We start from the raw sequence: 19418 nt of genomic DNA on the forward strand, positions 1-19418 counted from the left end.
AAAGCAGGGGCCCAAAAAGACTCTTAACACACCAGTGTTCATAGCATTATTCACAATAGCTAGAAGGGGGAAACACACCAGATGCCCATCAGCAGGTCAGTGGGTAAGCCTAAGTGGGCTACACATGCAGTGGAGTATTGTTCACCCTTAAAGAGGAAGGACATTCTGACCCCGCGCCACAGCATGGACCAACCTTGGGGACATTCTGCTAAATGCAAGAAAGCCAGGCATGGAAGGACAGGATTCCATATATATGAGGGACCTAGAGTAGTCAAATTCATGGACCAAGTGGAATGGTTGTTGGCAGGGGCCGGGGGTAGGGGGGATGAGGAGTTATTGTTTAATTGGGAGCAACTTTAGTTTGGGAAGATGAAAATGTTCTGGCAATGAGTGGTGGTGGTGATTACACACAGTGTGAATGTGCTTAGTGCCTTTGAACTCTAAAACACTTATGTATATACTGTCCTCGAGAAAATGTTCTTGTTAACGTTTGTACCTTTTACCATTCAACTGTCAGATGTGGATCGTGGGGATTAGTTACCTATTACTGCCACCCTCGTGGCTGTGCTCTGTGGTGCGGCGCTGGGACTCTAGAACATTCACCAGACCCTCCTCTTTGGGTCTGGGTGGGAGAGACTTGACGGACTGGGAAGGAGAACAGGAGGGATTTGCTTATCATTTTTTCATTCCAGTCAGCTCCCTAGAGGAATAGCCCAGGCTGGGCATCCAGCCACCAGCGTCCTCTCCCTGCACCGCACACTGGGCAGACTGGGGCAAGTCCATGTCCTGCCTGCCTGGCCCCAGCCCCAACCATCCAGCACCTGCTGACTCCCTCTTCAGATGTTTGTCTGCCCAGCGGGTCCTGCCCCTGCTCGGCATCAGCACCTGCCAGGCTGGCAGCACCCCCCAGAGCTCAGGCTGGGCCTGTCTGAGCTCCAAAGTTTGGGTAATGCCCCATCTTCCCATCTGCTGCCCCCAGTACTGGCAGCCATTGTAGCTTCCTTCAGTTGTCTTATCAGCGGATTGCCCTAGCGTTCCCTCTGTGGGTCAGCATGTTAACAGTGATGTGCCTAGGACGCCTGGGTGGCTCAGGGGTTGAGTGCCTGTGGCTCAGGGTGTGATCCTGGGGTCCTGGGATTGAGTCCTGCATCAGTTTCCCCATGGGGAGCCTGCTTCTCCCTCTGCCTGTGTCTCTGCCTCTCTCTCTGTGTCTCTCATGAATAAACAAAATCTTTAAAAGAAAAAAACACAATGATGTGCCTACTATAGATAAAGAGGCTCTTATGATTTGTCTCCCTCTCTGATTTTGTCTTATTTTTTTCTCTCTTCCCCTATGATCCTGTTTTGTTTCTTAAATTCCACATATAAGCGAGATCCTAAAACTGTCTTTCTCCAATTAACTTACTTCCCTTAGCATAGTACCTTCTAGTTTCATCCACGTTGTTGCAAATGGTAAGATTTTTTGATGGCTGAGTAGTATTCCATCGTGTATCTGTACCACCTCTTTATCCATTCATGGAGGGGAGGTGGGTGCAGGGGTCGGGTAACTGGGGGACAGGCATTTAAGAAGGGCGCCTGATGGAATGAGTACTGGGTGTTATATGCAACTGATGAATCACTGACCTCTACCTCTGGAACTAATAATACACTATATAATAATTGAATTTAACTTAAAAAAAAAAAGTTGAGAATTAAATTTAAAAAAATTTGTCTTAAAAATGAAGTTTGAAAAAAAAATGAAGTTTGAAAAAAGGCAAAACCCCACAATAATCTGGCTAGTTTCCTATAGCTAATCCCTCTTTAAAAATGCCTGATTTCCACCTGTTTTCCTGGCCACTGGGGTATTGGGAGGGGTCTCAGGAAACCTGCTCGAAAGAGTTTAAGGAAAGAAAAGTTCTCTTGCCGTGGGCATTTGCGGCTACTTCAGTGATCTGTGGCCTTTCATATTTACAACTAAATCTTTGCTCCTGCTTCTATGTCTGTCTGCTGTAGTATCAGCAGAAGCACCCTTGTTTTCAGTGGGGTAGTTTTGGGGTTAAAGGTAGGACTTTGGGATGCCTGGGTGGCTCAGCGGTTTAGCGCCTGCCTTTGGCCCAGAATGTGATCCTGGAGACCTGGGATTGAGTCCCACATCGGGCTCCCTGCATGGAGCCCGCTTTTCCCTCTGCCTGTGTCCCTGCCTCTCTCTCTCTCTGTATCTCTCATGAATAAATAAAAATCTTTAAAAATAAAAATAAAAAAAATAAAAGTAGGACTTTGCAAAGTGTCCTAGTGTGGTTTACAGCTCTTGCCTTTCATTAAATTTTTATTCTCTAGGTTTCTACTATGTGTTTAGGGTTCTTCTCCAATCAGTAGGATTGTAGACAGTGTGACTAGGACTTTTCAGGGTCCTCTACTATAACCCTCCATAATTCTTTAGGGCCGGTTATTCATTGTCAACTCTGACAGTCCATCAAGTGAGAAACTGAAACTCAATGTCATCCCTCTTGGTTTTTAGAAGGGACTCTCAGTCCATGAAGGAACTACTTGAAGCACAAAATATTCCAGACAGTTTTGGAAATGTATGTCCAGAAACGAAGCCAGTTTGACACTTAGCCTGTGGTTATATAATACAGCAGAATTCTACGGAAAACACATGGTATAAAATGGTAAAAATTCAAACTGTCAAGCAGGTGCAAAGAAATGCTGACTTCATTGAGTTAGACTACACCATTCTACTTCCTGACATTGCATCTCAAGAGATTATTCCTTGGCAAATGCAAGTTCTCTGGCATCCTCAATATGGTAATAAAGTCAAACATAACGGCCATCTGCCAAAGGAAGCACAACCGGAATAAATGAAGCCTCTAACACTGAAGTGTCAACATGCTTATTAGTGATGTGTGTGCCGGTGTTCACTGATACTTATATGCGGCCATGCAAATCCCAAAGTGTCACTTTGTATAAATGTCTTCATTACAGTATGGAACTATATGGATTCCACAATAGAGAGTATCATGATGTAAAAGGGTCGAACACTAACAGTATATGTATATCACATAATAAAAAGCTTCAATAACAAAACAAACAAAAACAGCTGTTTTTATAGCTCATTGTCCTAGGTGAGTGCTCATTGGATTCTCAGAAACTGAGATGAGTAGAGAGACTGGTGTAAAATGAATTTGTAATTGTCCGTGTAGACGGAGAAGAACAAAGTCCGTGGATTTCCTATAATAATCCCCGCATGCAGCAAATACTTAATTAGCTATTACTGCGTAGCTTTTTTTTTTTAAGATTTTATTTATTAAAAAAAAAAGATTTTATTTATTTATTCACGATTGACACACAAAGAGAGGCAGAGACACAGGCAGAGGGAGAAGCAGACTCCCTGCAGGGAGCCCAACGTGAGACTCCACCCATCCTGGGATCACGCCCTGAGCGGGAGGCAGACACTCCACCACCACCGAGCCACCCAGGTGCCCACTGCTGTAGCTTTTTAAAACCCTTTATTTTTTCATATTTTTAGACTGACAGGAAATTGCAAAAAATAGTACAGAGTCACCACATACCCTTTCCCTAGTTTTCCCTGATGACATCTTCTAGAACTATAGCACAATTATCAAAACTGGGACATTGACATTAGCACAGCACTATTAACCAAACTACAGACCTTATTCCAAATTTACCAGTTAATTTTTGTTTTTAATCATCATATTATCTTTCCAGAATCTCTTCTTCTTTCTTGGATTCTGTGGACCCTAATGTCAGTGTCCTCAGAATATGTCTTAGCATCTCCCTTGGTTTGTGTTGTAGGCATTATGCTCCCCAGCAAGTGGCAGGCCTTTGGGCTTCTATCCAATGGTCATTTCTTCACCTCTTTCATTTTGCTCAGGTATTGAATGGTCCTGTGCTTCTGGGAGCAGCCATGGCGGGGTGGGGGGGTGAATCTTAACCAGTGTACACTCACCATAACTCCCTCACTTCCCTGAGGATTGTTTAGGGATGGGCAAGTGACTACATTGAGTTCAAGCCCACTGGTGGTTTCTCTTTTACCTTAAAAAAGGACTCTCACACAGATTGGTGCCTCTGGAATTAGTCATCCTCAGGATTGCTTGGAACTGCAGCAGCCATCTTGGACTATAAAGAAAGTCTCCCAAAGAACAGTCAAAATACCAGAGAAAATAGATGAGGAAAAGAAATGACACAGGCCCTTCAGTTTAAGCGCCACTGAGTTAATTGTATCATCTTGCTATGTAAGATAAAAGCAGCTTATACCACTTTTAGTTTGAATGTTCCTTACTAACAGCTGAAAGCCTCCCCACTAATAGCCCAGGCATCTACCCTCAGCCCACTTTTCAGTGTATACATTGACCCATGCCTATGATTCCAGCCCCCACCTGTATGCCAACGGCTTCTACGTCTCTAGCCCAGATCCCTCATAAATCGGGCTACCTACAGACACCTCCACCCTAGTTCGCCAGACCCCTCAAACTCAACTGACATGAATTAAAAACTGATATCACCTTCTATTGATGAGCCACCCCCTCTAACCTGTCCTGTATTCTGTAGCTCAATGAAAGAACTACTATTTACCAAATTTCCCAAATACGAAACTTGAAAGTGGCCCTAGACCTCTCCCTTTTCTATCCTCTGTATCCAAATGGCCTCCAAGCTCCATTGAATGGAGTCTTCTTCTCTCTAGCCTGAATTATCTGAAGCTTCATGGTTCCTTGTTTGCATCCTTACAACAGTCACTGATTTGTATATATATTGCAATTATTCTCCCTGTCTAGAAAAACAAAAACAAAAACCTCTCAAGTCAACTATGACTATTTATTAGATTCCCTTTTATTGCCCAAACACATTCAGAATTCGCATTTTCTCTAGAGTGTTCTAAGTGGAGAGATTTTTTTCCCACAGATCTACCCAAGATTCAGAGATAGTACCTCCAATCATTTTAGCATTATTTCCTCCATTAGAGCTTCAATGAGATTAGGTGCTTGTCCAGATCTGCAGAACTAGCAAGAGGTAGAGCTAAGACCTTGCAAGCCCCAAGTCTTTAGACTTCTTGCTGCCTTCTCTCACACTCTTTGAAAAGACTTAGTAACACTTTGGGTTAAATATATACGTAAGCATGCCTTATCTATTTGTATTAACCACTCATCGGGCAATTGATTTCCTGCAAAGGGAAAGATGGCCCAAAAAGTTTGTGTTCTTTATAGCCATTATAGTTTCCTAAAAGTCACCAGTGTGATTAAAGCACAAGCACTGCCTTTAAATATCTTTCTAAATCAAACATAAATAGAAAACAACTATCAAGATGGTGAAATTTATTCCACCCATATTAATAATTATATTAACTGTGGACAGTCTAAATCTATACAATAAAAGATAGAGGGATCCTTAGGTGGCGCAGCGGTTTGGCGCCTGCCTTTGGCCTAGGGCGTGATCCTGGAGACCCAGGATCGAATCCCACATCGGGCTCCCGGTGCATGGAGCCTGCTTCTCCCTCTGCCTGTGTCTCTGCCTCTCTCTCTCTCTCTCTGTGACTATCATAAATAAATTAAATTAAAAAAAAAAAAAAAAAAGATAGAGATTGGGGCAGCCCAGGTGGCTCAATGGTTGAGCGTCTGCCTTCAGCCCAGGAAGTGATCCTGGGAACCCAGGATCGAGTCCCACATCGGGCTCCCTGCATGGAGCCTGCTTCTCCCTCTGCCTGTGTCTCTGCCTCTCTTTCTCTCTGTGTCTCTCATGAATAAATAAATAAATAAAATCTTTTAAAAAAATAAAATAAAGATAGAGATTGTCATATAAAAAAGCAAGACCTAAGTATATGCTGTGTACAACAAATACATTTATAAATATGACAAAGATAAGTTATAAGTCAAAAGATGGTGAGATGTCATGAAAACACTAATCAAAAGAAAGCTGGATTGTTTATATTAATATCAGAAAAAAATAGATTTCAGAACAATAAATATTACCAGGAAAAAAAAAGAGGAACATTATATCATGATAAAGGAATCAATTCACCAAGAAGACAACAATCCTCAACTTGAATGCACCTAACAACACAGCTTCAAAATACATGAGGCAAAAATTGGTAAAACTGAAAGGAGAAAAAACACAGATCCACAATTGTAGTTAGATTTCAATGTTCCTTTCTCTATAATCAATAGGACAAGCAGACAGAAAATCGGTGAGGCTATCAAAAACCTGAACAACAGGTTAACCTAACTCAACTCCCTCCAAGAACAGAATATATGTTCTTTTCAAATCACATGAAAGATTTATCAACATAGATCCTATTCTGGGCCATAAAACAAACTTTAACAAATTGAAAAGAAAGGAAATCAAGGGGTACTTTGCTGGCTCAGTTAGAAGAGCATGTATCTCTTGATCTTGAGATCATGAGTTTAAGCCCCAAGTTGGGCATAGAGATTACTTAAATAAACAGTTTTTTTTTTTTCAACAAAACGTTATTTTTAAATAATCGCTATACCCAACTTGGGACTTGAACTCATAATCCTGAGATCAAGACTCGTGTATTCCACCAACTGAGCCAGCCAGGCATCCCAAAATTTAAACTTTTTTTACACACACAATATGTTCTCTGACCACAACTGAATTAAACTAGAATAATAGAAAATGTCTGTAAAGTCTCTAAATAGTTGGAAAATAAACAATACACTTTTAAACAACCCATTTGTCAAAAAGAAATCAAAAGGGAAATGTAAAAACATTTTAAATTGAATGAAAATGCAAATACAATGCATCAAAATTTGTGGGAGGTAGCAAAAGTAGTATACAGAAGAAAATTTAAAGCATTAAAGGCTTATATTAGAAAAGAAAGAAGATCTTGGATAACTGATCTAAGTTTCACTTTAAGAAACTAGTGGAGGAAAAGCAAATTAAACTCAATGCAAGAAGAAGCAAATAATAAAGATGAAACATAAATCAATGAAATCAAGAACATAAAAATAATAGAAAAAAATCAATAAACTAAAAACTGAATCCATACAACTCAACAACAACAAAAATCAAACAACCCAATTTGTTTTTTACAACCCAATTTTTTGAATGAACAAAAAATAATCATTAGGGAAGTCCAACACAAACTTACAATGAGATACCACTTCACATTCATTAAAATTGCTATTATCAAAAAACCAAAATAACAAAAGCTGGCTAGAATGTGGAGGAAAATTGCAACTTTTATGCACTCCTAGTGAGAATATAAAATGATTCAGCCTCTCTGGAAAGTGGTATGGTGATTCCTCAAAATATTAAATATAGAACTGCCACATGATCCAACAGTTCTACTTCTGGGTTCATGCCCAAAGAAGGGAAAGGGACTGAAACGAACATTTGTACATCCGTGTTTATAGCAGTATTATTGAAAATAGTCAAAAGGTGGGAGTAACCCACACAGTGCCCACTGATGGATAAATGAATAAACAAGATGTAATATGTGATAGGTACATAAAATGGAATGTGATTCAGCCTTAAAAAGGAAGGGAATTCTGACACACGTTACAACATAGATGAACCCTGAAGACATTATGCTAAGTGAAATAAGCCAGTCACAAAGGACAAATACTGACAAATTATTCCATTTATATGAAGTACCTAGAGTAGTCAAATTCTTAGAGACGGAAAGTACAATGAGAGTTACCAAGGGCTGGGGGAAGGGGACAGGGAGTTAATGCTTAGTGAGTACAGAATTTCAGTTGGGGAGGGAGGATGAAAAAGTTCTGGAATTGGATAGTGGTGATGGCCGCACAACAATGTGAATGTACTTGATGCCACTAAACTGTATCCTTAAAAATAGTTAAAATGGGAGGCACCCGCATCAGTTAAGCTTCCAACTCTTGATTTTGGCTCCGGTCATAATCTCACGGTTGTGGGATTGAGTCCCACATGGGACTGCCTGTTCAGTGCAGAGTCTGTTTGGGATTCTCTCTCTCTCTCTCTCTCTCTCTCTCCCTCCCTCTCCCTCTGCCCTTCCCCCCAACTTGTGTTTAAAATAAACAGTGGCTCAGTGGTTGAGCAGCTGCCTTTGGCTCAGGTCGTAGGATCCCAAGGTCCTGGGATCAAGTCCCACAGTCGGGCTCCCCACAGGGAGCCTGCTTCTCCCTCTGCCTGTGTCTCTGCCTCTCTCTCTGTGTATCTCTCATGAATAAATAAATAAAATCTTGTTTAAATTTTTTAATAAGTGAATCTTTTAAAAATAGCTGAAATGTAAATTTATATTATATATATTATCACAATAAAAGTTTTAAAGAAATGAGGGGTAAATATCTTTGAAAAGATCAGCAAATTGATAAACCTCTAGCCAAATTCATCAAGAAATACAGAGAAAAGGGACAAGTTATCCATATCTATACTCAAAGAGAAGACATCAATACAGACATTAAAGACATTAAATAATAATGAAACCTCCTAAACTATTCTATGCCCATAAATGTGACAACTTAAATTAAAGTGAATGGATTTCTTGAAAACACAAACTGCCAAAAATCATTCAAAAGAAATAGGGAACTTTCTCAACTTGCTAAAGGTTACCTACAAAAAAACAACAGAGGACTTCATACTTGATGGTGAAATATCGATTGCTTTCCCCCTAAAATTAGGGACAAGCCAAAGATGTTTGTTCTTTAATTAGTAGCATACTAGATGTCCTAGCCTGCAATAAAGCAAGAAAAAGGAATAAAAGGAAATACATACAAACAAAATTGTCTCTATTCACATATGGCACGATTGTCTACATAGAAATTCACCGAGAATTTATAATAAATTTATTAGAACCAATAATAGACTTTAGCTAGGTCACAAGAAACAAGGTCAATATACAAAAATCAGCAGTATTTGTATTTACTAGCAATAAACATTTTGAGATTGAATTTTATACCATTTAAATAGCACCCCTCCCCAAAAAGAACCAAGAAATTCTTAGGGACAAATCTTTTTTTTTTTTCCCTTAGGGACAAATCTAACAACATATATGCAAAATCTATATCCTGAAAACTATAAAATCTTGATTAAAGAAAAAAGATCTAAATAAATGGAGAGATTGCTGCTTTTATGGATTAGAAGTCTCAATATGTCAAGACATCCACTCCCCAGACTTGTCTATGGTTTCATTGTCAATCTGATCAAAATCCCTACAAGAGTTTTTGTAGAAATCAACAAGCTAATTCTAAATTTCATATGTAAAAGCAAATGAACTGGAGTAGTCAAAGCAATTTTGAAGAAGAACAAATCTAGAAGACTCACATTATTTAAGACTTAATATTTCTAAATCTTAACTATAAATCTACAGTAATAAGACATGGCAGAGAAGAAAGGATAGACACATAGATGAGTGGAACAGAATTAAGTCAAGAAATAGACCCACAGATATAAGGTGAATTCATTTTTATTTTTTTATTTTTTTTTATTTTTCAATCCATTTTTAACAAATGTGGGAAGAGGCAACTCAATAGAAAAAAGATAGGTTTTTTTTTTTCAATTAATGGTGCTGCAACAATTAGACATCCAGATGCAACAAATGAACCTCAATCTATCCCCCTCACCCTATGCAAAAACTAACTCAAAAAGGATCGCAGATCTAACTATGACACTTGAAACTACAAATATTCTGGAAGAAAACAGAAAAGTCACTTCCTTCTCCATCTCCCCCATGGCTGATCCGAAAATACCTTACCATAGCATATTTTTAGAAAAGCCAGTAGAAGGATTCAGTAATTGTGCATAAACTGAATACCAAGAAAGATGCTATATGGCCATCCGTTCCATCTAGCATTTTCATTAGGCTTTTTATTTTCCACCAAAAATCAAGACAGTCCTCCCATCTGCTTGGTGATTTAAAAACATATGGATTGCTCTTAATCAGTTCTGCAAATTACACACACTCCAGGCTGCTGAAATTGAACACAAGCTTCAAATATCTGCTGCTCAACTTTATAAAAAATTTTGTGATGCAGAGTTCAAAAGTCACACTCTCTATTCCTTTCTTTCGTATTACTCTCCAGATCAAGGCAGCTCATAGGAGAGCTGGGTGTAGAAACCCATCGTCTTGACTCTGGGGATTGTCTCTATGCTTTGAAGTCATGCCTTCAACTAAATTGGAACAACTGTGGGAAACTTCTTTGGAATCCATTATTACCTTGAGTGAAAGGATGTTGTTGAGGACATTGTAAGCCTGAATTTCTTTTTTCCCCCCACTATATTGTAGTGTGTATATTAATTAGGCCACCTCAAACCCCTAGGGAAACTACTTGGACCATAAAATAATGAAATATCTAGGGGTCCTGGAATAATCTTTGAAGTGCTTCTGCAATCATGCAAACTGTCCATTAGGAGGAGCCAGAGCACTAATGATTTTTTTTAAAGACCCTGCAGGTTAAAAAACATTTATGAATAGTACCATTATTTCTAAATTGGAGTCTTTGTTATTTTAATGTTTTCTACCATATATAAAAGGCATCATTTTGCTATATTGCAAACTTAGAAAAGGAAAGTAAATCTTTAAAACCATGCCCTACATTTTAGCAGTGATTTGAACCGACTAGTGAATTCAATTTGCACTCAGGAATTTTTCTAAATCTAAAGCTGAAGATCTTTATTCATAAAGAAGTGTTAGAGGTATAGGCACCTCGGTGGCTCAGCGGTTGAGCATCTGCCTTCGGCTCAGGTCGTGATCCCAGGGTCCTGGGATGGAGTCCCACATCGGGCTCCCCGCGTGGAGCCTGCTTCTCCCTCTGCCTGTGTCTCTGCCTCTCATGAATAAACAAGTAAAATCTTTAAAAACAAAAACAAAAAAGAAGTGTTAGGTAGAGTATGATAGTTTTCAAGATAATTCTTTTCATAAACCTTATTGTTTGTTTTTTATCTAGGTTTTGTTTAAGGAAAACAAAAACCTGTATTTTATTCTTTAAATCGACTTGATATTTGCTTTGTAAATTCTGGCTGTGGACAGCACTCAGATCGTGACTCCTGGCTGTGGCATTTATGGCAGGAGCAGTTGAGAACAGGGCAGGGGACATAGCCAAGGGATGGGTGGGTAAGGAATTCAAGCAGCAGGACAGGGATAGCCAAGGGATTGATTTCCACAAGGCAGGACAGCCCCTGCAGACTGGGAAAGAACTTTAGAGAGGACACAACAACGTCAGGTACAGCATGAGGAACAGAGAAGCTGGAAGTATAAACTCCTCTGAGAAGGAGAAAAAGAGAGGGAGAATTTGAGTGGACACTCTAACGACTCATCGAAGTAGGTACCCTTGGCAAGGGTACCTCGAAGAGTCATGATCTAGCTTATACCACTTGGAAATAAAGGATGATTTCTCTTGCTCTATGATGGTGTTAGGTAATGAGTAGGTTTAGGATGTAAGAAAAGGGTACTTAGCTCCTCTCTCCTTGGCAACTGGGGTCAGGCAGAGAGAGTGACTGGCGAGGCCATTGCGAGGTAAACAAAAGAAAGAGAAACAGGAGATGAGGAGAGAAAGATAGTTCTCTCTGGGCCTCTGAGAAATTAGGGGAACGTCAAGAGGTGGCCAGCAGTAGGTACCAGAGGGACGACAGTCCCGTGGACTGGACAGACCAGCACTTCTCAGGGGCAGGCTCTCCTAGAGGTTTTTACTTTGGTTCTTTTTTGTCTTCATCTTTTATTTACTTTATCTATCTATCTATCTATCTATCTATCATCTATCGTCAGATTTTATTTATTTATTTGACACAGAGAGAGGCAGGGAAAGCAGAAGGCAGATGGAGAAACAGCCTCCCCCACTGAGAAGGGAGCCCAATGTGGGGCTCCATCCCAGGACCCCGGGATCAGGACCTGAGCCAAAGGCAGACACTCAACTGACTGAGCCACCCAGGCGCTCCATCATTTTTTTTTAAAGATTTATTTATTTATTTTAAAGAAAGAGTGAGTGGGGAAAGGGCAGCGAGAGAGGGAGAGAGTCTTAAGCAGACTCCTTGCTGAGTGCAGAGTGTAATGCTCTTAAGCTCGTGACCCTGAGATCACGACCTGAGGCAAAACCTAGAGCTGGACACTTAACTGACTGAGCCCCCGGGGACCCCCGACTTCATCATTTTTATCGTAGAATAACATATATAAATCATTAGTTGTACAGCTGATAGACTTTTCTTGAAGTAAAGAAAGGATGGTACCAAAGTCTCAGAAGTACCCTCTTATACACTATCCTAACTTCTAACTCCATAGACTGGTTTGCTGGGTTTTGAACTTTCTTCAAATGGCTCATTCATAAGATGCTCTCTCATGCTACTGTGAGATTTATCTGTGTTGTCACAGCGAGTCATGGTGTGTCCATCCTCATTGTATTATCCATTGTATGACTGAACTGTGATTTATCCATCCTATGTAAGTGGACATTTGGATAACTTGGGGTTATTAAAAATGGGCCTGATATGAACATTCCTGCTCGTTCTTTTGGTGAACATAGGTATGCATTTCTGCTGTGTGTACCTAGGAGTAGAATTACCGGGTCATAGGGTATGTATATTCGGCTTTAATGGAAACTGGGAAAGATGTTCCCCATAGTATTGGTACCAATTTTCAGCGTGCATGTTTACCAGCAGCTCTATAATTAAGCTGCCCTATTTAATATTACTAAAAATAATAACAATTTATTATTTTATAACAAAATACTATAATTATTCAGTCACATAAATATAACTAGTAGTTATAATTACATTAATATAACTTCTCAGCAACTTGAAATTGCCTATTTTTTTTCATTTTATGCATTCTGATGGCTATATAATGGTATTTCATTATGGTTTTAATGTTTTTTTCCCCATCTTTAGCCCTTTTTTCCTATCCATTGTCTGCATTTTACATATTGATTTGTAAAAGCTCTTTTTATATACTGGATACGCACCTGAAACATTTTTATAGATATGTGAATGCACCAGCCAGAGCCCCAGGGAGAAAATACAAAAGGGTGAGCCCTCACTTGGTAGCAGTGGGGCTTCCTGGGACTGTGGTTTGGAGAGCAGCAGAGGCCAACACCATCTTGCTTGGATGAATTCCAGGAAAAGGGCTTAAGTTAAACTCAATACAAGGCTATGTGACTTTGTGTTTTAATGGACAACTTCTTTGGCATATCTTCCAAAGAAAGTCACAAAATGTTTGCAGCTGGGGGTGAGCCATTCCCTCACATTGTGGTCCACATGATTTGTTGGCAAAGGGAGGAAGTTTCATATGTGGCTAATGAAACCCTTTAGTATGAGCCCATCCTGGCACTTAACAGAGCCTTAGCATCGTTTCAGTGTTCTGGAAACAATAACATTCAGGTTCATTCAGATGAATTGATAAAGCAAATATCATCCATTGTCGCTCAGGAGTTAGGGCTTTTCAGGTTAGCCTGTTGGGATAGTCAGGAAGGCTGAAGATTTTCTCAGTGATGACCCTGACTCAAGTTTTAATCCCACAAACCAGCAGGCTGCCCCTAGAGTCCTCCTACTTCAACATCCAGAGCCAACTACTCACCCCAGCTGGACCCCCCGCATAGCTTGGGTCTCTGCAGGTGGATAAGAGTGGTCACACGGAGGAGAACGGAGTTGACAAAACACATGAACACTTGCTGGTTTGGCCTTACCTCACAATAACTATCCTGGCTTTTTTTTTTTTTTTTTTCATTTTGTGCCTGGTATCATTGGTGACGACTACTCGAAACTGCCACTTAAATTCATTTCACATTACAAGAAAGGTCTGATTTCATAGGAAGAAATACTTTAAATCCAAGGCAGTGCAAAATCTCTAGCCATCTGCCAGCCCTGATAGAAAACTCTCGGTGTGCTCCTGGCTGAGGGCGGCTGCAGCTATTCCATCGCTAACACAAGCCTGGCTTTGTCATTGCCAAGGTCGCTCCCAGCCCCTGCCTGTCACTCACTGCCCCAGGCTGCAGGCTGAGGGAGTTGCCTCCGACGCTTTCATATACTCTCTCCCTTAGTTCAAAAGATCCAGGTTGTTCCCTTTTTTCTCTGCCTTTTGTCCTTGGGTGGGATTTTAATCTCCACCACGATACTGTTTTCTCAGGATTCCATGCCCTCACGTTTAAGGCCCAGCCGCTGGTCCCTTTCAGGCGTTCTGGTGCTTTTCTCTGCCATTTGTGTAACTTTCTTCATCGACGTTTTATAATTTTCTTTTTTTAATCTCTGATTTATATATATATATATTATTAATTATTTTTTTATTGGAGTTCAATTTGCCAACATATAGCATATCACCAGCCGAGGCCTACCTCCCGCACAGCCCCCCCCCCAGCCCCCCCAGCCTCCGGGAGAGGCTGTCAGGTTGCCGTGGCAACCAGCCACCTGCCGAGTCAGCTAGTTCGGGCCTAGCGGCCCTGAGGCTGCGGCTGGCGGGGTGGGGTGGGGGGCGGCCCCCAGGCCCCCCTCTGCGCTGGAGGGAAACGCCCCCCCCCCCCCCCCCGTGCCCTACGAGTCCTGGCAGGATCCTGCCGGCTCCCTGAGCTCGCTTGTCTTGGCAGGTCCTTGTGAGGGTGAGGCTCCCGCCCGGGGAGGCCCCCCCAAAGCTCCAGCACTTCTCCGGGCAGGGACATCAGCCGTCGCTCTGTCCTCAGAGATGGTTCCTTCAAAAGTCCGGCCCGAAGGCCTTCAGCTTGAAAGGATGGTGCCCCCCTGGTCTTGGTGCCTTATCCTGGACTCTGGCTGGGGGCAGGGAGAGGAGACGGACTCCAAGAAACGGGGGCAGTGGCAATCCGGGCAGATGTGGTCTCCTTTGCAGTTTTTACTGCATTTCCAACGTCCCGCTGCTGCTAAGCGGCAGGAGGGGCTGGTCTTGCTGGAGAAGGGCTCCCGGGGGCCCCGCGGGGCTTCTGCCTCAGAGGCTTCTAGGGAAACCAGGGGCGCGCCCCGGGACCCGGACGTACCCACAGTCATCTATAAGCCGCTTTGGAACAAAAGAGGTCAATGGCTCCGGGACAGACAACCCGCAGAGAGGGGCAGCCCGGGGGGGGGGGGGGGGGGGAAGAGGGGAGGGGAGGAGGGGGAGGGGAAGAGGGGAGGGGGCGAGGGGCCACTCGGCCGCCGGCAGTCTGACCCGAGCATAGAAGGGCCTCTTGATCCGCCGGCCCTGCCGTCTGCGCACTTGGAGACCACGAAGGTACAAAGGGGCTTGCTCTGTGCCTCCTGTGACTCGGCTGCTAAGGCCGCTGGTGTTAGTAACCGCGTTCAAGCTGAGAGGCAAGTAAAAGCAGCAGCGGCTGGAGGGCTGAGGGCTGGAGCCGGGGCGGCCGCTCACACCCAGCGCCGGGCCCCGCCCGGCTCGGACGCATCTGGGCTCTCGCCCTGGGCCGGCCGCGGGCTCACTGCGGCTCTGGGAACCGCTGGGCTGCGGCCTCCGTCTCACCGCATCGACAGAACCAGATTGTGATGGGGATGGAGCACCTGCGTCCAGGCCCTGACACGGACCCTGGCCGGGGGGGCTCAAATGTCCCCCGTCTGGTGCCACGGGGTGGGGTGGGGGGCGCCCTGGGAGCCAGGAGGTCTGCGGAGACGCTGGTGCGGCCCGGCCAGCTGGCTGCCCCCGCGGACCCCCTGGGCCCCCCCACCCCCCCGTCGCCCCGGCCTTCCGGGCCCCACCCCCCTCACGGGAGACTGGAGTAGGCCCTTGGCTTCCAAGGATTTCTTATTGGCTATTTGGAAGCTCCTCAAAGCTGACTCTAAGGCATCAAGAGGGGTGCACCCGCGACTCTGCTGGCGGCCACGAGAGCCTCCAGCGCGCCCCCCCCCCCCGAGTGCTCCCGAGGGGTCCTCCCCACCCCCTCTGGACGGCATCCTGCGGCCTCGGCCTCGGCTCCCCCCTGTCTCAGATGCTACGTGGCTTCCTGGAGGCTTCTGGGGGCTATGAAAACTGTGTACTCGAAGACAAGTCCGTACGGGAAAATCCAAGTGAAACGAAGTTGGTGAATCGGGGTCATTACAAAATGACGGCAATTTCCTTGCTTTGCAAAATGATTCGCTGTCAGATTGCTTTTTTTTTTTTTTAAGATTTAAATTCAACCAGCCAACTTAGAGTACATCATTAGTTTCAGATGCAGCTTTCAATAATTCATTAGTTGTGCGTAACACCCAGCGCTCATCCCATCACGTGCCCCCTGTTAATGCCCATCACCCAGTTACCCCATCCCCCCGACCCAGTCAGATCGCTTTAAATAGTAAGCTCCCTCTCTGAATTTTAAAACGTGTGATCTCAAATAAACCGAACCACTTTTCAGGAACATATTCATGCCTCTATCAAGACATACCTGATTTTGACCCTATTTATGTTGTCATTCATCCATTCGTTTGTCCCCTTGTCCTGCCTTAGCTGTCCGCTGCTGGGGAGGGGAGCAAAACGCGGTGGGGAGCCAGGCTCCCCTGGAGGTGGAGGCCAGGACAGGAATTGGGGATTGTGAACGTCAAGGTGACTTTCTTGACTCCACAGGCTGGTGGAAGCAGCTTGACATTCGGGTTATAATGCCTTTTTATGCCTGTGTCCCCAACTAGATTGTGAAAGGAAGGCAGGGGACATTTCAGTCTTTGTAAAATGAGTGTCTGACCCAAAGCAAACATTCAGTGAATGTATGCTGACAGTACATATATCTGGCAAGAAAAAGAGAGAGAAAGGAGTAAGAAAGGGAAGCCAAGATGGAAAGAACGATGGAAGGCAGGCAGGCAGGCAGGCCACGTAACTGTGTACAGCGTGGTATTTCTGTGTAGGTACATGGATGGATATGGGGATACATTGAAGCCACAACCTCACAGAGTCATTGAAGAATTGCTATTTCTCTCTAATTCTGAGACCAAGAAAGAGAAATCTTTATTCTCACACAAGCCTCCTTGTCCTATTGTAACTTGACAGTTTAGCATTAATTGCTACACAGAACGCAAATGGAACTCATTTGGGAAAACACCAATTGTGGTTGTGCTTCTTTTGTTTTTACCTATTCATACAAATTGAATAATAAACTGGTGAACAATCAAACCTGCCATTGATGGTATCGATTGGAAGAAGGATTAGGGAAGTAGAACATGTTAAAATACATTCCACAGTTCCCAGTGATTGCTGGAGGTCAGCTTTTATTGGTTAAAAGGATTAGTTCATTGCTCAGGTTAATTTTTACTAATTTTTGGTATCGATTGGAAGAAGGATTAGGGAAGTAGAACATGTTAAAATACATTCCACAGTTCCCAGTGATTGCTGGAGGTCAGCTTTTATTGGTTAAAAGGATTAGTTCATTGCTCAGGTTAATTTTTACTAATTTTGACTTCCTTCCCCTCCCTGTGAATTTACCCAGGAAAACAGCACCACCTGTCACCTAGGAAACCGGTTCACACTGGCTGATATTGAAGAGGGCACCCTTTCTCATTACAAATTTGCACTTGCAGCTGGGCTCCCGGTGACCTTGCCCAGGGCCTGAAAGCTAATCCGATGAGGGTGAATGAAGGTGCTGGGGTCCTGCACCCCCCGCCTGACATCCTGAGGACTGAGCCCCTGGGCCCCAGGCAGATCTGCCTCTGCTGCCCCTCCGGAGCCTGCTGAAGCTGTTAAACGTGCCCATTTCTTTAAGAAGGAGGCTGCAAAGTGTTTTGTTTGGAAAATGGTTTCAAAATAATAATAATGCTCTCTGAATTGTAACTCGGCAAGGCCGGGTGGTTTCGAACCTTGACCATCGTCGTTTTTCACCAAGTTCCCAGAGCCTGCAGGTTAGCATTGCACTTGAGGCCTTGAGAGGACAAAGGCCTTAGATTCCCAGTTTTGGCTTAATTTAAAAGGGGGGCGGGGGGCCGGTGTGCCCAGACAAAAGGAATCCCGTGGCACTTGTCAGCGGGCTAAGTCTTTATTCTGAAGCTTTGGCAACCGTGGCTCCTTTCTCTGCCCTGCGTGTGCCAGTTGGCTCAGGGACTTCTGTCAAGAGAGTCTGTGCGCCAGCTGTATGCAAAGTGCGGGCGGGCGGCGCTGCGGAGAGAGGCAGCTGCGCGTGTTCTTTCTCTGCCACTGGTTTCTCCCCAGCCCTCCTCCTGCTCCCTTTTGTGTAATAACAACAGCTGACCAACACCTTTAGCCACGGGTCCCATCCTAAGCACATCAGATGTATGAAATGATTTCATTCTTACAACAGCCTGCGAGCTGGGCACCTTTGTATTCGGATTTCAGACATGGGGCCCACAGACACACAGGTCTTGGGGTTTGTGGGGCAGGCGCTGGCTCCGAGACCCTCAGCGCTGTGCCCCCCAACCCCACGCACTTGCAGCTGGTGTGAGAGGTTCCGCCCAGGACTTGGACGGGAGTGCGAGGCGCAAAGCTCAGGTCTGCAGGTTCAGGGGCCCAGACTGAGGTCAGCCAGGCTAGCTGTTCCCCAGCTCTGGTTCCCACTCTGTCTCCTGGAAGAAAAACTGCCGCCCCCTCCCCATCCGTGGCTCCTAATCCTGAATTGTCCCCCTCCGGAGCACAGCCTGGCTTCACCCCGCCGCGGGGGCAGCACCCTGCAGGACAGTAGGGAAGGGAGAAGGTGCTTCAGACTTGTCCAAAGGGAGGCTACATGTACGTCTTATGCCCAGGAAAACAACTACCTAGTTAATGATTTTAAAGGCCATTTTATGGGCAGCCTGGTGGCTCAGCAGTTTAGCGCTGCCTTTGGCCCAGGGCCTGATTCTGGAGACTCAGGATCGAGTCCCACGTCGGGCTCCCTGCATGGAGCCTGCTTCTCCCTCTGCCTGTGTCTCTGCCTCTCTCTCTCTCTCTCATGTGTTTCTCATGAATAAATAAATAAAATATTTTTTTAAAAGGCATTTTATGAGCACCTACCAGTGCCCAGCTGTACTGTGGTGGGGGTGTATGTGGGGAGGTGCTGTGATGCTCTTTGGAGGCAGTGGGGGGTCCGTGCCTCATGTGCTGACCTTCCGAGAGCAGTGAGCAGACCAAGGAGATACCAAGAGCATGAGGGAAAGCCAAGGTGGCCACAGGATAGAGTGAGGGCAGAGTGAAGGGATGTCTTAGGTAGAGTGCTCAGAGAACTGCTCTAGGGACAGGTACTGGGATGCGCTTTGGAGCAGGATGTGCTGGGCAAGTGGAGGACACAGGCAAGGGGCTAGGCAAATGGCCACGCAAGACCCCTCAAGCCTAGAAGAGGGATCTGCCTTCATTCTAGCTGCAGTTGTTCCCCTAAGAGTAAGGAAGGCACTTGGACTGGTGAAGGATCTGCTGTGCAGTTTGTCCAGCAGGTAAGGAGATTTTGCATAAACATTGCTGGCACAAGGAGTAGATGAAAAAAGCAGCGCTTCCTGTGAGTCAAGACCTTATCTGTGTCATCCCGCTATGCTCACTCGTGTGCTTGGCTCAGAGACAGGACCTTCCCCAGACCCACCCAATAGTCAGTGATCTCCTCTACCCCACACTTACTGTT

This window comes from Canis lupus, chromosome 7 (assembly GCF_003254725.2).
Source record: "Canis lupus dingo isolate Sandy chromosome 7, ASM325472v2, whole genome shotgun sequence".
Classification (NCBI taxonomy): Eukaryota; Metazoa; Chordata; class Mammalia; order Carnivora; family Canidae; genus Canis; species Canis lupus.